The sequence below is a fragment of the Eumetopias jubatus genome, unplaced genomic scaffold, assembly GCF_037043125.1.
Source record: "Eumetopias jubatus isolate StellerSeaLion01/CBP00866 unplaced genomic scaffold, mEumJub1_p1.0 scaffold_13, whole genome shotgun sequence".
Classification (NCBI taxonomy): domain Eukaryota; kingdom Metazoa; phylum Chordata; class Mammalia; order Carnivora; family Otariidae; genus Eumetopias; species Eumetopias jubatus.
The window spans coordinates 23,809,238-23,830,310 of NW_028274819.1; positions in this window are offsets into that span (position 1 = coordinate 23,809,238).

Below are 21,073 nucleotides of genomic sequence, written 5' to 3' on the forward strand. Positions count from 1 at the left end.
AAAGAAAAGTGGGTACTATGATAACATTTAGAAATTAAGTCATATTGGGCCAGCTTCAACAGGTTCAGAATTTGAGGAGCCCCCCCCAAAAAAAGAATTTGAGGAGGCCAGGAGGCTTCTCTGAGATAAGTAATGGTCAGGTACACCCAGGTTAACACCCTCCTCTATGCTATCCTGAGTCAAATTATGAAACTAGGTGATATGAAAATGGATCTTCAATTATGAGGCACTGTGATCACTGGAATAGTGCAACATCTTAGCAGTATTTTTGAAAGAATGAAGAATTCAAATTTGCAAATCATGAGATATGTGTTATTTGAAACTCTACGTTCCATGCAGATAATTTATTCAGAGAGGCAAAAGCTTGCTAAATTTAGGGAAAAAACATTGAAAAGAAGTAGACTGAAAAAATAGTTTTCACTTCCTCTTCATTAACAAATTAAAGTCTCTTTGTATAATTATTGAGATGTTATTCCCAGATTTCCTAAACCTAATTCAAGCCCAATGCTGGGTTCTGTTATTGCAAATACTCTTGTCAGGGGTACAAGCACAATGTTAGTAGACCTCTGAAGAAAGCAAGCTTTAGAACCACCGGCATAGGAACCAGTAATAGAAAAACTTGAGAATTTGGATGAACTTCATGACCTAGGATCCAAATAAAATGATTTTGAATTATGGTTAGACTATGCCTCAGAAATCACAGGAGAGATGAGGCAAAAGACACAGCCAGCTTGTAAAAGTTTACAATGACTACCATAAGGGTCAATTTTGACCCAATTCCGTAAAATCTGACATTTATGTATAGGAATACAACAAGTATTTGACAAGGTGGACAGTGACTGGAATTTATATTCTGAATTCAATACTGTATGCCAGTGACCCAGGGAAAATTGTTCTGTCTCTGTGCTCCAAATGGAAGAACTATACTCATGGACTTTCTGCCAGTAAGCCATGAATGAAGCTTCAAAGCTTGCAAGCACTCAGCCAAAATTACATGCACATAATACACAATCAGAAATAATAAGTAATATTGTAATAAACAATAATTTTTGCTCTGAAGGGCAACCAAATTCTCACTGTTGGTAAATCTAACCTTGGGGTGGGGAAAATGGTAGGCAGATATGTTGGTCAACTATCTTAGATAGAAACAAGAGTCAGTCTCTTCCTTCCTTCCCACATGAAGTGAGATGACAACTTAAAGTCTATCACTCTTTCCAGAAGAATATCTTCAGGTCCAAACCATTTTTATTGCCTTGTTTAGTCCAAAGGTCCAAAAGTCATGGCACCATTTCCGATTGACTTCCTTTGTAAATTTTACATATGGTGATTTTGAGGAGGGAGTTTTTTTTTTTCTATTTCAGAGATTTTTTTCAAAATTACAATTTGATATTTGGTTACACATTTTTTATTTCTCGGGTGTGAATTACTCAAATTATATTGCCTAAATATTCCAAAGAACAACACCCGTTGAGCAGCTTGACACTTATAGAGCACCATTCATTTAATACCAAAATTCTATACCTTAAAACAGGAAGTATTACTGCATCCATTAAAGCAGTTAAGGGAACTGGGTCCTTAGAAGGAAAATGACTACCAAAGTCCAACAGCTTCTAACTTCTAGGTGCAAAATTTAATAGTGCAAAATACTGCTGTAAAATACTGATTCTTAGTAAAGCAGTCTTTTTATTATACCACACAAAAGTATGGAAGGATTTCAGAAATTAGTTTCTCTGCTCTGTGAAGAATAGGTCATCATTTGCAGGCAGATTTGGGGAAATGAGATAATGGGTAGAGTCTTGGCCATTCTGATGCCATACATTATCCAACCTCACCAATCATCCACCTTTATTTTTATAGTTGATCAGATTTTTTTCCCAGGGAGATACTGATAATAAACATTGAAAGAAAATCCCAGTCTATGGAGCAATTTGCTCTACAGGACCATGAGATGTTCTAATACATAATGCAAAATTAAGCATTCCTTCCTTTCCTCTAAGCTCACTGCATTAAATGGTTCATGGAGCCTCTTCAGACAAGGTCTTAGCTATTTTGATCTTTATAATTTTAAGTTTTCATGATTTGTCTAAATAGTAGCAAAAATGCCAGATAGAGTAATAAGTCTTTTCTGTAGTACCTTTGTTTCTTTTTCCTTTCTCACTTTGTTTCAGGGGTGAAAGCAAAGAAAATACACACAGGTGAAAAGCAAATGCTTAGCTCAAAAAACTGGACTTTCAAGTAAACATGTTTTTTTCCTTTATCCTATCTTTAAAAATTAAGTGATTTGGAGAAAGAGGTACAGTAGAGTGTCAGCTCCTTCTTCAATATAAATAATATATTTCCATAAGGGACTAAGCAGGAATATAAAGGATTCACAGGGATGTATATGGAAGAAGCCAAATACATTTAAAAATTGACAGCTTTTTCTTGAGTCAGAAATTCATTTCCATATTAAAATTAAAAAAAATCAGGGCCTTCATATTCTAACAATTCAAAAATATTTCCTGTATGAGAAAAAAAGCAGAAGAAACGGAGTTAGTGAGCCTGCAAATGATCTCCATATGAAGTTACTATTTCTATTCATCCTTTGCTTTCCTAAGTAAACTAGTCTAGAGACTTAAATCTCAGTGGACAGTAGATTGTCAAAGGAATGTGGGGGTGAAAAGGAAGAAAGAGATACACTGATGTAAAAATTCTTTGAAGATGTTTTAGCAAAACATTAAGATCTTGTTATTTCAAATTCAAATAGTGGCTAAATTAAGTACAAATAAAAAAGGTTCATATATCTTAAAATCATATTGTGTTAAAGGGGATATTAGTATAGCAACAAAATCTATTCATACTTACTTTTTATGAAAGGTAATAACATTTTATTGTGAATCACTATAAAGCCCATCTAGGGTTCTAATCAGCCTCTATTTGGATATATAATACATGGCAGTTGAACAATAATTTCCACATATTGTGTCATCCTTCATTCCCCAAGGAACAAAGAAAGCTATTTTCAATTTGTTTCTATGACATAAAGAGAGTGATTTTTGTGTGTGTTTTTTTTTTTTTCAACTGATCTGGACCATGTATGTTTAGGGAATGGGTAAATATCTGTGGATATTTAGAGAAACACATATTTGTAAGTTAAAATACATTAAAATATGACTAATAAGTAATTGCCCATTATTTGTAAATTCCACATTTTCAAATTCACCTGCTAGAATTTATTTTTAATCCTCAAATTAGTATCTGTGGTGCTTTTGAGTTCATTCGTGGACATGTGCATGTGCGTATCCAAAAAACGAATTGCACGATGGACACATTCTCATCTAAGGTTTATTTCTGACAGTTCTGGAGGCTGGAAGTCAGACATTGGCAGGAAATCCTAAAACACTGGGGCTTTGGACATTAACATATGAATTTTGGGGTATACATTCAATCCATAACAATAACCCCACAAAATAAGAATCGGCTTCATGTGTTTGTATATATGTATGTGAGCATGTGTGTCTGTGTGTATGAATGGTGAAATACTCTGTCTCCAACTTACTGCTTTCTCTATTGGATATCTCATTATAAATGGACTTCTAAGATCTGAGAGAAAATCCTGGGTCCTGGGTGGAGAACTGGATAGAGACACAGCACGTGTATCATGGGGGACACTGTCAGCATAAGTCTGAAATTGTAGATAACTGTCCACCACACCCGTGGCCACATTAAGAGGTGAGCTGGAGCAATGTGACCTGGGGCAGGAGAGGCATCAACAACCCCACGTAAGCTTCGGATCTTATATAAGCATCTGGGGCACAAGAGATACTTAAACATTATTGGATTTTATTTCCTACCAATACAATGAGTGGAGGACTGAAGCAGAATAATTCAATGGCTAAGTATTAAATGAATGTAACAAAGTCTGTTCCTTATAGGGAAGAACCACATTTCATTTACTATAAGGATAATACTTAAAATATAAAGTAGTACTCTAAGCACATACTTGTCACTTAATATATTTTAGTTCCCTTTCTATACTCTTTTTTTTCCCGCTTATTATAAAAGCTCATCATTTAACTTCTATCTAGATATGAGAGAGTCTGTTGACTTATCTTTTAAAATATCTGCAAATCTAATGATGATAATATTAATGAATCATTATAATAATCATGGTCATTATTTTAATTGATTACTATCTACCATATTCATTTTCTTGTCTTTGTTATGTTTGTCTTCTACTCTTTTTCTGCCTTTTGTGATTTTGATTAAACATTTTATATGATTCCATTTTCTCTTCTCTTAGGATATTAGTTATACTTCTTTTTTTAACATTTTTTTAGTTATTGCTCCAGAGTTTACAATATACATTTACAGCTAATCCAAGATGACTTGCAAATAACACTATACCACTTTGCAGTTACTGTACTTTGTAATAACAAAACTATCCTAATTCCTTCCTCCTGCTCTTTGTATCATTGTTATCATTCATTTCACTTACATATAAGTATACACAAGCATATAAGTATATATATACATGTATGTGTGCCTATATGTGTGTGTGTATACAAGCACATATAATGCGTATACATATTGTGTATTATGTATTGTTGGTATAAATTTGGACAAACTGTTATCTGTTAGTTTAATTAAGAATAAGAAAAGCACAGGTTTTTATTTTATCTTCATTTATTTCCTCTTTGATACTCTTCTTTTATTTATGTAGATCTGAGTTTCTGACCCATACTTTTTTCCTTCTCGCTAAAGAACTTCTTTTAACATTTCGTGGAAGGCAGGTCTACTGGCAACTAATTCCCTCAGTTTTGTTTTTTCCTTTAAATATTTTTATTGTTATGTTAATCACCATACATTACATCATTAGTTCTTGATGTAGTGTTCCATGATTCATTGTTTGTGCATAACACCCAGTGCTCCACACAGAACGTGCCCTCTTTAATACCCATCACCAGGCTAACCCATCCCCCCACCCCTTCCCCTCTAGAACCCTCAGTTTGTTTCTCAGAGTCCACAGTCTCTCATGGTTTGTCTCCCCCTCCGATTTCCCCCCTTTCATTCTTCCCCTCCTGCTATCTTCTTTTTTTTTTTAATTTAGCTGGGAAAGTGTTTATTTTTCCTTTATTTCTAAAGGAAAATTTCATAAGGTTCAGAATTCTAAGTTTGTGTATTTTTTCTCTTAACTCTTTAAATACTCCACTCTCTTCTTGCTTGCATGGTTTCTGAGAAGAAGCTGATACAATTCTTCCAGTCGGTCCTCTATAGGTAAGGTGTATTTCCCCCTGGCTCCTTTCAGGATTTCTTTTTTTATCTTAGATTTTGTTTTTGTGGGGTTTTTTATTAACTTTGAAAATGATATGCAGAGATGTAGTTTTTTTTGGCATTTACTTATCTGGTGTTTTTTGAGCTTCCTGGATCTGTAATTTGGTGTCTGACATTAATTTGGGGGAAATTCTCAGTCATTACTCTTTCAAATATTTCTTCTGTTCCTTTCTTTCTCTCTTTCTTCTCCCTGTGAGTTTTCTCACAATCCTTGGATATTCTGTTCTGTATTCCTTTTTCAGTCTTTGTTCTCTTTGCTTTTCAGTTTTTGAGGTTTGTATTGAAACATCTAGCTCAGAAATTCTTTCTTCAGCTGTGTCTTCCGCTTATAAACCCATCAAAGGCATTCACTTCTGTTACAGAGTTTTTGCTCTCTACCATCTTTGTTGTTCTCTCTTTGCATTTCCACTTCTCTGCTTAAACTGCCCACCTGTTTTTTGTATGCTGTCTACCTTATCCTTTAGAATCTTTAGATATTAATACTATTTGTTTTAATTTCCCAGTCTGATCATTGCAACATCCTTGTCATGTCTAGGTCTGATACTTGCTCTGTCACTTCAAATTTTGTTTTCTGCCTTTTGGTATGCCTTGTGTTTTTTGTTTGTTTGTTTTTTGCTTTTTTTTTTTTTCTTGATAACCAGATATGATGCAAAGGAACTGCTATAAATGGGCCTTTAGTAATATGGTGGTGAAGTGCTGGAGGAGTAGAAGCCTTCCATGGTCCTATGGTTAAATCTCAGTCTCTCAGGGAGACTATGCCTCTGGACTGTGAACTTCACAGGTGTTTCTCAGTTCTTTTCCAGGACAGGATAGTACAGTGGGCTGGAGTTGGGTTTTTCCCTTCTCCCACGTGGAAGGCTAAACTTAGCTGGAATTTGGCATTGCCTTCCCCCCAAGGCAGTTAGGCTCTCATTACATCCTAGCAGGTTAAGTCTGATTAAGCAGTTTCCCTTGAGGGCAGGTCTTTTTGAAAAGAATAGAGTTCTCTGGTGTATTTCAAATGATTCCTTTTCCCTCTCCCCCTAATGGAAGCAGGAGGGGATTTTTCTCCAATATTTACTGACAGGACCTGGTCAAACTCTTGGAGATAAAACTCCCCTTACCTGGGTCCCTCTGGAGTTTTTAACTCTCAGACTTATTCAAATAAGCCTCAGTGACTATTACATATCAGATTTTCCTACTCTGTTACTGGTTCTCACAAAGGTTTTTGCTTTTGAGTCTCTGCTCCTAGAAGCCATGACTCCCTATAGTCACCTTTCTCTTCAATCTTGGGGGAAGTGGTTTACCTTGTGTCCTTCTTGCTGTTACAAATTTAAGAAGAGATGTTGATTCTTCATTCTCTTCAGTTTCTTTCTTGTTCGGACAGAGTGGAAATGTACAAGCTCCTTACACATGAAATCAGAAAATGGCAGTCTTGTGGAGTTCTGTTTACACGGATTTTGTTAATCACTTAGAACAATTCTGTGATTCCGATAAGATGACAGAAGATGCCTTTGCCATAGTCACAGACAGATGGAAGAACCAGGCTTTGAATTGTCTTTCTGATTTGAAAACTTTTGCTCTTAGCCATACTACATGGTTCTATATCACCTGGTTAGAAGAATGTTTGTGTCCCCCTAAAATAATGGTATTAAAGCCCTAACCTTTAATCTTACTGTATGGAAAGAAAGGCCTTTAGGAAGAGACACCAGAGAGCTAGCAAATTCTGCCCCCACTTCTCTTCTCTGTGTCTCTCCATTCCAATGCACTGAGAAGAACCCAAATGAGTACACAGTAGAAGGCAGCTGTCTACAAGTCAAGAAGAGTGCCTTCACTGGAAACCAAAACCTGCCGAACCTTGCTCTTGAAATTTCCAGTCTCCAGAACTGTGAGAAAGTATACTTCTGTTGCTTCAGCTATTTTGTTATGGCAACCTGAGCAAACTAAGATGGTATATTTACAAGGAGCATAATTGCTGATATATAATATGAAATAATAAATAGTATGAATACTATTCTAACTGGTGAACAAAACTAAAATAATTTATGATTTAATATCCCAAAGTGAGAACCAGCATTTTGATATTTCTGAAGCTGATGGTATGTTTTCCCGTACAACACAAAGTACAATACTTGGTATCTGGATTAGCTTTTTATTGAATAGCACATCTCATTAAGAAACATTTGTATCTTTGTTTTTTCTAATGTAAAAACATTGCATTATTTCTGAAATGCAGCAATTTTGCTTTCTTGTTTCAGAATAAGAATCTGCACCATCTGCTTCAAAAGATCTATAGCGTGTTTTATTTGAACAAACAGATTGAATCAAAATTTGGTGCTGGGGCTGGGGAAATGTATATTACAATAGTTTCACAATGTTATTGTAATGAAATTTGCAAATCCCCATTAGTATAAAATAAATGGTGCCAAACTGCCCAAATATTTAAGATAAAAGGAGAAGAGGCATTTTTTTTTTCCTGGGGATATTTCTGTATGTATAGAATTAGCCATGCATAAACACAGTAGATTCCCAATTACAAATGGGAAATTAATTCTTCCATCAGCAGGTATGGCTTTGGGGAGAATAAGTACATTTTAACTCTAACTGAAGTTGAAATGTCAGGGAAGCTTGCCCACTAAAATATAATCATAATTGAATAGATGGTAAAATTAAATAATTAAATTTAGATTCCATAAGCCCTTGCTTCTGCCCAACTACTCTTGGTACCATAACTGAAGAGTTGACTATTTATAAATTTGTGTACATACACAAATTTGCCTGAATAGTCATACTTAGTTTAGACATATATGATTGAATTAGATGTCCTGCGACTGTAGTGCAAACACCACAGTGTCAATACTCTCCTTAAATCATGTTCTAATAAAGTGATGTTTCTTTTCTTGAAACAGGATAAAGGTAAAGCTGAAAAAAAGTGTGGATAGCATTTAGTTGCAACCAAGTCTTCTCTTACACAGGTGAAAGAAAAGCAATAATAAACCTGGTAAGATATTTAGATATTCATATTTCACACGAAAATATTTTCTCTAAAAATAAGAAATAAAAATAAATGTAATAAAATCCATTTGAATGAAGTAGAAATTATAAGTTTGCTTAACTTACATAGAGGAAAATATGTAACATATACTTTGAAGACTTAAGAAGAAATAGTAAAAAAAACAAAAAAACAACTAGGGGCACCTGGGTGGCTCAGTCAGTTAAGTGTCTGCCTTTGGCTTAGGTCATGATCCCAGGGTCCAGGGATTGAGTCCCACGTCGGGCTCCCTACTCAGCAGATCTGTTTGTTTCTCTCCCTCTGCCACTCTGCCTGGTTGTGCACACTCTTTCTTGCTCTCAAATAAATACATAAAATCTTTAAAAAAACAAACAAACAACTAAAATATATATACGTGGCTTTGTCTTGCTAGAGATTCTGATGATACATTCCAGTCAAAGACCAATCATAAATTTATGAAGTATCATCTAATACCCAATTTAATTGCATCTAATACCCAGAATATAACCCTTAGAAAGTGATAGTAAACTCATACTTATAATATCTTAAAAATACCTCTCATCAGGAGTTGCTGAGTAATATATTGAGTATATTACATATTCCAGTTACATATAATTAGAATATATATATATTCACATACAATTAAATGTAAACTAGATATAAACACTAAAGCTCTCATATTAATAATTTTCAAAATAAGAAAATGAAAAAAAAATCCTGTGCTCCATTTTATGCATACTGTAACAATGGCAAGAGTTACTACTACCCTTTTACAGGGTGCCTTTACATTGAAGGAATTATACATCTATCAGCTCTAATCCTTACAATGACCTACTTGAAATGATACCATTATCTTCATTTTAAAGACAGGAAAATAAATCAGAATGCTTAAGAAGTCTACATAAAATTAAATGTTTAGTAAGTAATAGACCTTGAATTTTAAGCTATATGTACCTAAACCCAAACTCCAACTTCTTTCCTGTCTCTCTAAATAGATTTGACTTGTGAACCTGTAACTTCAGATGCCTGTCCACAGGAAATGTCACTATGTAATGATCATGGACCAGTAGAGTTTTTTAAACATGGTCATTGGGACAAGCCAATTATCTAAAAGAAAATATGTGTGAAAGTGTTCTTGCTAAAAATGTTATTGTTATACTGTTGCTCCAGGAATGGCATTGAAGGCATGAAGAGTCAAATTGATGAAAGAACTGAAATTTGGCTTACTTGTCAAGTGTGGGTGGTAGCTGGAAGATGTCAGCCTGCAACTTAATTTAATAAAGTGCACAATACATGGGTCAAGAAATTGTCTCTTTTTATTATTACTATTCCTGTAAGAATGAGAATAAAACATGCCTTTAATAAGAACTGTAGTTAGGAGCTATTATTCTAGGAAATATTTTTGCTATATAGAAATCTATTTCTCCTTTTTTAGACTCTCTGGTAAGTATGTGGGCACACACCCCCACCCGCATACCCACACATAAACACCAAACTGCATGTCCTTTTTGGTATCTGCAATTCTCTTTCCCCTTTACATTTATGTATAGAAACATGATTCTCTCCTCTGGCCTTTGTATAGCATTCTCTGGCATATATGTTAATTTCTTTTTCTTTTTCTGTCTCTAGTATTTCCTTTTACCTTTCTTTCTTTTAACTGGCATGCTATTAAAATAACATATTTTAGAGATGATATATGTTTTGTGTATAAATAACCATTTCATTTGCCTTTTTTAATTTAGATGAGAAATGGATTGTTGATAAGCTCTGTGTATACTTCTGCAGCTTTCAGTTGATTTATTTTCTGTGGATCAATGGCCCTTAATAGGAAACAGTCCCCCTCAGAGTAACATAGATTGTACTTTTATAACATCAAACAACAGGTCAATTCTGATGACCAATTTTTGAAAACAGTCATTTCAGTGACAAAAGAAAAAAGAAAGACATCAAACTGGTTGGGAGATACTGTAGCGATACAAATACCTCCTTGCCTTTAACACTTTCAAAGTTATTGTTACTCTCTTAAGACTCAAAAATAATTGTTTTCATGCACGTTATATTCCCTTTCCAGTTTATATAAGATATAAGTATTAAAGGCTGCAAGTCAATTATCAGAGACCTAAGAATACAAGTATGCTAAGTATGTTTGAAGGTGGGCAGGTAGCCAGTCGACTGAAGAATTAAACTTATGACCATTTGGTATGGGTTCTAGTGACAAGACTAGAAATGATGTAATGGTTTATAGCAACATTTGAGAAGAAGGCCTTTAGAGCACTAGGGTACAAATTGGAATTCTCTGAAGTAGGGAACATTTTATGTAGAAAGCTCAGAGTGGTCAAGAGAGCTGCCTAAATCATATAGCAGCTGTAGCAGAGCTGGGAAGAGAGCCTGGATTTTTACATTTTGAAGGTAGAGCATTACAGACATACTGGCTCTGCTGAGAATCTTCACGTGTCTGTGATTTTATGTATAAATACAGGACGTTTCACAAGATACCCCTGTCATCCAATCAGATCCCTTTCTATATTTGCTGAATATGGTGGCATCAAATAGTATATATGCAATCTTTTTTTAGAAAATATTTTATTCTATAAACAGGTACCTGTAGTTTCTCAGGAAAACTGGGATTGAGGTATACAAATAGGATAGAAAGTTTACAGAGCAATTTGGGAGCAAATATAATTACACACGCTCATAGAGATGTCTCTACTTTCCCACAGACAAACTCTCTTCATTTTGACACATTTACATAAATCATCATCCTAATTTGGTTTGCTTACCTCTCTGTAATTCTTCATTATTAAAAGGAATCATATTATCTACAAATGAAAGCAGAAACAATCCAGAACTCTTAACGTAATCTCATGTGGCATTGATCAGGCATAGAAGATTCAGTGGAGCTATAACTGATATGGCAGGTGCAATCAAAAACAAACTTTATTTTTTCTATAACTTCCTTAGATGAAATCCCAGGCAGTTCACATAGCTTTTCTTGTCACTTCTTAGTTGTTTAGTAATTTAAAAAAGTCCACCCCCAGTAGAAAATGAAACTTGGTTCTCTATCCAACATGGAGTTTTCCAGTCTCTCCAACATTTTGTCCTTTCTTCAGGATGGGAACCTAAGGGGGGTGGGGGTGCACAGAAGTATGGTCAGTCTTCAATTCCTCTCTGGAACTTGTCTACCTATTCCCCAGTCACTGTGATCCATCAGAGTTCAAGCTGAACAGGAAGTGGGGTGAAGAAGAAAGGGAATTCCTTGACTAGACTACAACTGTAGTCTAGTTTTGATGCTATCTAGATATGGTGGATGCACAAGAGCTGGCCTTTTAGTTCCTCTGAGGTTCCCAGGAGTGGGTCTCTAATAGTAATTCCTCTGATGAAGGCAATGTCTTCACTGGTAGGCTGCTTTTCAAATCTCCCTGCACACTCCAGTGCTATGCTAGATCTAGCTCACACTGACTAGAGAGCTGACCGTATGCATCTCTTCTCTGGGTCATGCCCCCTCCCGTGTCATATTGGTAGCTTGAAGTTGGCTATGGTGGGATTATTTATACCTATTTATACCACAGAGATTGGAAAATGATACAAATTGGTATTCCTTTTTTATTTTTCAAAGAGTCGATTTATCAGCACATCATTACAAGTGGTTTTTTGGAATGGATTTCTTTTAAACATGACGCCAGGCTGATCCTCTTTTGTAAAATCCAGGTCTGGCTACAAAATTCATACTCTTGTTTCACCTTCTGTGAAGACATAGACTGCTCTTCCAACCTATCTCTTTTCCTCTCTCTTTCTCTTCACCATGCCCCCCTCCTTCACCCCTTCTTTTTTTTTTTTTTTCTCTTTTGGATCTGCCGCATGGAGCCACCCTTTCACATATACATATTTTTTTTCCAGTGTATGCTTCCATCAGGGTTGGGGAAACCTCTTCCACTGGGAAAGAAGACTCATCAGAATTTAGAGGCCCAATGCGCCCCAGCCCCTGTCTTCCCACACCTCCTCACCCCAACTTACAGGATCTCATTCTTTCCCAGTCAGTGCCCTCACTTGAACAATAGACACCCTGTGAGGCTGAGAGTTCAACTTGCATTGTCATTCAGCCACAGGATAGGTTCTGCATTGACTTTCAGTAGCTTCAGTCCAGTGGCTACAGGACATAAGGCTCTCCTTCAGGAACACTTAGAAGCTCTTAGGTCATTTAGGCTGCCCTAGAGCTGGGAATTCTAATCCCTGAGCTTATCCCTTCTTTTTTTTTTTCCACCTCTTTGCCCAGGAATATTAGGAACAACCAACCAATGTCATTATATTCATTAGTTTTCCAACAATGTTTGAAAGTATCATATAGAAATAGTCACCTAGTTCCTGGCTTCTTAAAAGAAGTCAATGAGATATATCCGATGCAGATCATTTGTGTATCTCTATGAACAGATCACAATCAGTGCTCTCTTTAATACTGCAAATGGAGTTACTGGAGTCTTTAAATCTAATCAGACTAGGGAGCCAAATTCAAAAACACCAGAACCAATTCAGAAAACTCATCCTTAACATTCTATTCCTCTAGAATCATGAGGAACTGGCTCACTGGACTATGGAGGCTGAGAAGCTGCAAACCAGAGATCCAGAAAAGCTAGTTGTATAATTCAGTCTAAGTCCAAAGATCCCAGAATCAAGGGCACTAATGGCATAAATCCCAGTCAAGGGTTGGGAGAATAAAAGATGAGGTGTTCCAGATCAGTCTGTGATGCAGGAAAAAGGTGCAAATCCACCTTTTGTTCTATTCAGGCCCTCAAGGGATTGAAAGATGACCACCCACACTGGAGAGTCTACTTTACTAGGTCTATAATTCAAATGCTAATTTCATCTGGAAGCACCCTCACAGAGACCCCCAGAAACAATGTTTAATCTGGACACCAAAGTGGCCAGTCTTAAAACCACACAATAAATTAACCATTATATCCAGCAAAGGTCAGACACCAGTAACTGCATGTCTCAAATCCCAGGGGATACAGGCATAGCTCACAGAAAATTCTTCAAAGAAATCCTCATTAATAGCCTCTTCAACTACCCTTATATTGACAGAGTGGCTATTGAATAATTAATGGTAGGAGAATCAGCTGTATACTCTCAAATTTCCTATAGGATATGGCAGTACTAGACACTTAGAGCTATTGCCAGATTTCCCCCCAATACACATGCATTTAGAGTAGAATTAGAAGCATTAAAAACACATAATTGAGTTGTTAAATGTCTCCCTTTCCCATTACACAGAACACAGTAATAACTAACACCTAGACTGCAAAGTTACTATATTCCAGACAGAACCCTATGAAGAAGGTACTAGTAATTTCCCATTTTTATTGATGAGGCAAATGACATGTAAAGATGTCAAGTGATTTACCCTAAATTATAATTGGGAGAGGTCATGTATAGTGGCTAAGAGCAGAACACAGATACTTCAGCCACTATGCCTGAGCTCAAATCCCAGATCTGACGTCTACTAGCTCTATGACTTTAGGGAAGATACTTGACCTTATTTTAAAATAAGGAATACAAAATAGTACTCCACTTATACCGTGGTTATAAAGAGAAATAGATCATGTGTACAACATGGGTACATATGCAATATATGTCTCCTCATATAATGAGGTTTAAGAAAAAAAAGATGAGGGTGCCAGGTTGGCTGAGTCAGTTAAGCATTTGACTCTTGATTTCTGTTCAGGTCATGATCTCAGGGTTCTAAGATAGAACCCTAAGTCAGGCTCCAAGCTCAGCGTGCAGTCGGCTTGAGATTCTCTCTCTCCCTCTGCCCCTCCCCTTCCTCTCAAATAAATAAATAAATAAATAAATAAATAAATAAATAAAATACTTTAAAAATTAAGAAAAAGATGTTCATATGGTAAACATATTTCCGGTTAGTTCAACTAAAAGCCACAACTTGGTGTTTTGTAATATCACACATAGGTTACAGATTCCAAAGAGATCAGGAGTTGTTTCTGTCTTTGTCCTGAATTCTTCCCTGGAAAATCCACAAATATGAAAACTAAGTGTGATTCCAATTTATAAAGAAATGATTTATAGTCATTTGTTAATCAAGGTTAACTCAAATATATTTAATTTTTTTCCTTCAAATGTTGCTTTATTATTCATAAAAATAGACTCTAACCCCACCATCAGTCTAAGGTTTATATCTGAGTTAAAACACAGATGAAACAATTCTCAATCATTGTGCTTTTTCCTTAATATTTAGAAAAGAGGTTTCTGAGGATTTACAAGTGCTAACTCAGGCATCAGGACCAAAAATGGGGCCTTTTTATTTAGGTTATATTTATCCTCATTGCATTATTAGCATCCAGCTGTGGAAATAAACTACATGCTCATGAAAAACAAATATCATATAATTTCAAATTAACATCTAGCTAGCCTAGAACTAAAAAATAGTCAAGGATCCTTGTAGTAAGATATAGACAAACTAATTTTTTTTTAATTTTATCTTCTTGTCCAGGGAGTAATACCAGCCTAAACATATTTCTGTCTATCCCTTCTAAATTTTGAAATAAGCAATGTCTTTAATAATAATTTTGTTTTTTTTAATCTGTGTATTCCACAGATACAAATACAAATAAAAGCTGTTTGGTCTTAAAATGCCTACCAGCGGCAGACACAGTTTTGGGGTTTGTAACTAGACAGAAGATCAGATCCCAAACTGGAAAATCCCCAAGGAAAGAAGTTTTCAACTTTCACAATGGTAATTTAGAAACTGGCTCACTTCTTGTGCCTATACTGAATTGATATTGAATTCTGATTTATGTTATTTTATTCTCACCACTAGCGACTGAGCTTTTAGAATGTCTTCCTGCTTATACTTAAAATTCAGTGACAAATAAGAGTAATTACCATTATTGAACATCTTTATACTCAACATAGTGTTTAAATCTCATCACAATCTTGTGAAGAAAGTTCTTTCAAACAAAACAACTACAGCTAAGAAAATTTTATATGGCTTTTTAAAGGTTACAGAGCTAATAAATTGCAGAACAAGCTATAAAACTCAGATCTATCAGATTACAAATTTCATGGTCCTTCTCCTACTTTTTACTACCCTTATGGATTGCACTCAACACGTATATTTTGAATAGATTAATGCATTCTTAAGGAAACAAGAATCAAAATCATGATTAGGAATTAGCTCAATTTGTCTTACTATAGTCAGCCAAATCAAACACCCACCCAATTAAGTATCAATTAACACTCTTCCCTAATGATTAAAAACTATAATAATAACTTGTGAATTAAAATATATTATGTGTCATTCTGTTGTGCATATCTCTTATTTGTACTGAAGAAGAAACAGTCTAGAGCAGAGATTCTTAATGTACAATGTATATTACGATGGCACTTACAGGTGGGTACTCTACAATAATATCTAGATTTTTTTTCTGACAGTGAATTATTTTATGTGATTCATTATTTCTATAATTCACAAATTTTCAACATTCTTTTATAAATCTTAATGAAGACTTTCTTGTTTTGTATTTTTCCCCAAAAGAATTTGCAGTTGGTCTATTTATATGGAATTTTGCCAAAATGGACAGCAGTTTGAAAAATGTAGAAACTAATGTCCCAGAAGATCCAAATAACTTGTAATTCTCCCATGATGTATTTAACACTATTCTTTGATAAAATATTAAATGTCAAATAACCAGAATATTAAAACATTGGATGGATATCAATAGTCCAGGTGATGAATCAAGTGTTTCCCTACCTTCCCTTAATCTCATTTTACTCATCTGAAAAATAAAGTTGGTTCACATGAACTCTAATTGCTCTCTAAATTCATGTTTTTGAGTGCCTGCATGGCTCAGCTGGTTAAGTGGTTGCCTTCGGCTCAGATCATGATCCCGGGGTCCTGGGATTGAGCCTTGCATCGGGCTCCCTGCTCAGTGGGGAGTCTGCTTCTCCCTCTCCCTCTGACCCTCCTCCCCTCTTGTGCTCTCCCTCTCAAATAAATAAATAACATATTTATTAAAAACAAAAAATAAATAAATAAATTCATGTCTTCATGATGGTCAGAGTCCTTATTATAACTCCTGAATCAACATATTATTATTTAAATTTGTGCTTACCTTCCCATAGTATTTAGTGAAGAACAAATGGACTGATGCCATCATTGTCATTTTTCTGATCCTTTTATGCTTTTTTGGTTTGGTATTGGTACATTTGAAGGCTAATGACATTCTTAGCCCCATGTTTTAAAAACTTTACCCTGAAAAGAGTTTGAAAAAGAAATGACTTGAAAAAATGATACCTACATAAGTAGTTATCATTCCTGCATTAGTGACCTTTTCCAACAGCTTACCCTTCCTACCACCTCCACCCCTTCCTGTAGACTACTGAAAAGGAATGAATATTGCAGTGCCCTACCTCTTAGACTGCAAAATTCTGGATTCGTGCATCAAAATCCAACATCCTGGCGCACCTGGGTGGCTCAGTCAGTTAAGCGTCTGCCGATGGTTCAGGTCATGATCCAGGGGTCCTGGGATTGAGTCCGGCATTGGGCTCCTTGCTCAGCGGGGAGCCTGCTTCTCCCTCTGCCTGCCACTCCCTCTGCTCTGTGCTCTCTCTCTCTCTCTCTCTGAGAAATAAATAAAATCTTAAAAAAATCCAACATTCTTTTCTTTTTTTTTTCCCTTTATAAGTTAGAAGAGATCATTCCCCTCATCTTTTTGTCTTTTTTATTTTTTATTTTATTTTATTAATTTTTTAAGATAAAATTTTATTTGAGAGAGAGAGATTGAGAGCATGAGCACAAGTGGTGGGATGCAGAGGGAGAAGCAGACTCCCTGATGAGGAGAGAGGCCAATGTAGGGCTCCATCCCAGGACCCTGGAATCATGACCTGAGCCAAAGGCAGACACTTAACCGACTAAGCTACCCAAGCATCCTTTTACTTTAAAAAAAAAAAAAAAGATTTATTTATTTGAGAGAGAGAGAGAGAGAGAGCAAGCACCTGAGTGGGAGGGGCATAGGGAGTGGGAGAGAGAGAATCCCAAGTATACTCCATGCTGAGTGCAGAGCTCAAGGCGGGGCTCAATCTCATGACCCTGAGATCAGAACCTGAGCCAAAACCAAGAGTCGGATGCTTAACTGACTGCACCTCCCAGCCACCCTGAGATCATTCCTTTCTTCTATTTTCTTTTTCTTTATTTATTTTTCTTTCTCTTTTTCGGGATGGTATGGCCGCAGACGAGAGATAACTCTTCCAGTGCTGTGGAGAGTAAACTGGAACTAGGAAACCCCAAAGAAAATAGTTGTCCATATTGGACACCTATTAAAATTTAATTAGTATCTGATGCATATTACTTTGCAGATGGCTAATATTGACCTTTAGTGGACAATGAATATGACACTAAGGGCTTAGATTTTATCAGAATGTGGAATCACTGCACATGAAATCTGATGATTAGATGTGTTCTCTGCAGAGCAATAAATTTCTGCTCTGGACATAACAGGGAATTCTCAAGAAATTAGCCTCAGGGAATTTCTTACAGATTTATTATATTGGCAATCATTATGCAACTATTTCTTAAAACTCAATTAAATTTTGACATTTGAACCTTTGGAGTGTGTCTATTTCTCCTTCACTTTTTTTTTCCCTTTACTCCAGCACAGCACTTTCCAACAGAACTTTCTATGTTGATAGTGATAGAATATTATAAACGTGCTATCCAGTGTGGTGGCTACTAGTATCATGTGGCTACTGAGCATTTGAAATGTAGCTAGTATGACCAAAGAACTGAAATTTTAAATAATGTCTAATTTTAACCTAATAATAAATATTCACATTGGCTAGTGGCTACCAAATTGGAGAGTACCACTCTAACATACCTACACAGACACGGTTGCTTTGGGACAGCAGAAACTTGTAATATAAATGATTATTTGGTACATTACCTTTTATATGTGCCTCCATGAAAGTTGACTAACTCTCAGATATAGGCATTTTGGAGCATAAAAACTGCAAGAAAACATATCAATGGCAGAAAGAAAATAAATACCATTCACATCTCCAGCCCCACTCAGGAAGTGCATTAAACTATATCTCCTGAAGGCAGGGTAAAGAGTCTGTGGCCTTGCCTTAAAACCACCTGAATCATTAGTAAACTGGTGGTGGTGGGTGGTGGTGGTGGTGGTGGGGAGATACTTAGAGACTATGCAGACATCTTCTTTCTCCTTAATACCTACCAATTTTAGAAATCATCAATGTATCTTTCCTACAATAATTATTAGTGGTTTCTTCTTTTTTTAACAACAGAAAAGATTTTTATAGGCTTTCAGGAGATTTCATCAATATATAATATTTGTCAACTTCTTTATTTGAAATTATTTGCTTAAATGGTTTAAGTATCTCTTAAAGATTAAATAATTTCCACGCAGAACAAGATTATGTCAAGTTATCTTATTTTTTGGTGTTGTTGAGGTGTAACAGCACACAAGTATTTACCAAATAATACATTCTTTCAGAAGGAAACAATCCAACACATTTAAGTTACCTTTTGAACTGTTTCCCCCAGGAGAGAGCCTGAATTTCAATGATGCAGTCATATTTGGAAAGACAAGTGATAGCAGTCAAGTGTTGAGTTCTTTTCAATATGCATTTAATAATTTTTATTTTCTCCAAAATTATCTGGCTGTGCAGGGAAAAATGAAGTAACTTATTCTCAATAACTTAGGCATAAATTCACTTGCCTTTTGTTTTTGTTTCTTCTGGCAGCAAAAATTATAGGTGAGTGGATGTAGGCAGCAGGAAAATAAAAAGGAAAGGTTTGACATGAACTTTCTTAATTTTAAGAATACATTGATCAAATTCATCATATAAATTCATTAATCTTTGCAAAACTTGGCCTGCAATTTTGCCTATGCACAATCTGTCAGACTCTTTACATTCTCAGAAGCTGTCAAAGTAATCAGATGAGTCCTCAAATATACCATTAAATTTTAGTCTCTTGAACAATATTCTAACACCTGCTTCATTACAAGTGTTCTCTTACCTATGTTCAAGTCATTTTACTAAATTATTTCTGCCTCTGTTGGTTGAAAAGTAAAATATCAGTATTCTTATTTTCTCTGGACTTGAGGAAAGAACAAGGTACAAAGTTGGCCATGAATGGGGCACCTGGGCGGCTCAGTCGTTAAGTGTCTGCCTTCGGCACAGGTCATGATCCCAGGGTCCTGGGATCTAGGCCCACATTGGGCTCCCTGCTCAGTGGGAAGCCTGCATCTCCCTCTCACACTCCCCCTGCTATGTTCCCTCTCTCACTGTATCTCTCTCTGTCAAATAAATAAATAAAATATTTAAAAAAAAAAAAGAAAGTTGGTCATGAAGTTGTTTGAAATACAGTTCTCCCTGAAATGAAAACCATTGGTGCAAACCTCCTACAAGACCTTTGGGATTTGGATCTTTGATACCAAATAAGCTTTTCACGTGTGGATTTATTTATTTAGCAAGCATTCACAAAGCATATACTAAGCAATAGGCATCATTTCAAGCACTTTCAATTGCTAGCTCATTTAATTCCGTGTGTGTGTGTGTGTGTGTGTGTGTGTGTGTGTGTGTGTGTGTTGTGAGGGTTTGTGTTTGCTGTTGTGCAGGTGTTAGCTACTGAGAAATTGTACCATGATAGAAAATTTCCTTTCAAAATGTTTCATGTCTAGATGTTCAATCTATTTTATAGTTATCCTGATCTAACCACTTTGCTTTTTGGATATGAACCCTGTTATCTTTGATCCAGCCAACTTTCATAATGTGTAAGATCCAAATTGTTTAAAATACATTTGGAACCAATAGTAGTATGTTTATTGAATCTGGAGGATATTGAACTGTTTGAACAAATGTCTAGGGGCTCTGAAAATGCATCTCTAAAATTAAAGTGGAGAAGTAGATAAACAGAAGATATTGGACCTTTATAAGAAATACATTTTTAGAGATTTGCCTTAATATTATGTGCATTAGGAAATAAAAAAAGGAAGTTAAGAATGTGAAATTTAAAATAAGAAACAAAGCAGGAATACATAAATGCAATACAAGTAATAATGAAGTTTTTAGGTAGACAACTTTTATCTGAGGACCTGCTCATCAGTAATGGGCAATACATTTTGTAATTCTTGGCCTTTGTGCTCTGAACTCACGTTTTAGGTTCTATACTAGAGTAATAAATAAATAATTTTCATATCACTGACTAAATATAACACTATATCATTTTTACTATGGACTCTGCATACATACTAAATAGTACAAAAAATGAAATGAATATTATGAGAAAACCCCATATATTTATCACTCAGCCAAGAAAGGCATATGTATTCTTCCTGGATTACATCTCTTTCAGCCATACAAAGTAACTACTTCATTTTATGAAAATCACTTAAGGAAGTGATTCTTCTCTTTAATTTTTTTTTGGTTGTTTGATTATTTGTTTATTTTAAAACCTGAGCTCATTTTATTTTTTTAGTTTATTTTTTATTATATTATGTTAATCACCATACATTACATCATCAGTTTTTTTTATTATGTTATGTTAATCACCATACATTACATCATTAGTTTTTGATGTAGTGTTGATTCATTGTTTGAGTATAACACCCAGTGCTCCATGCAGTATGTGCCCTCTTTAATACCCATCACCAGGCTAACCCATCCCCCCACCCCCTCCCCTCTAGAACCCTCAGTTTGTTTCTCAGAGTCCATAGTCTCTCATGGTTCATCTCCCCC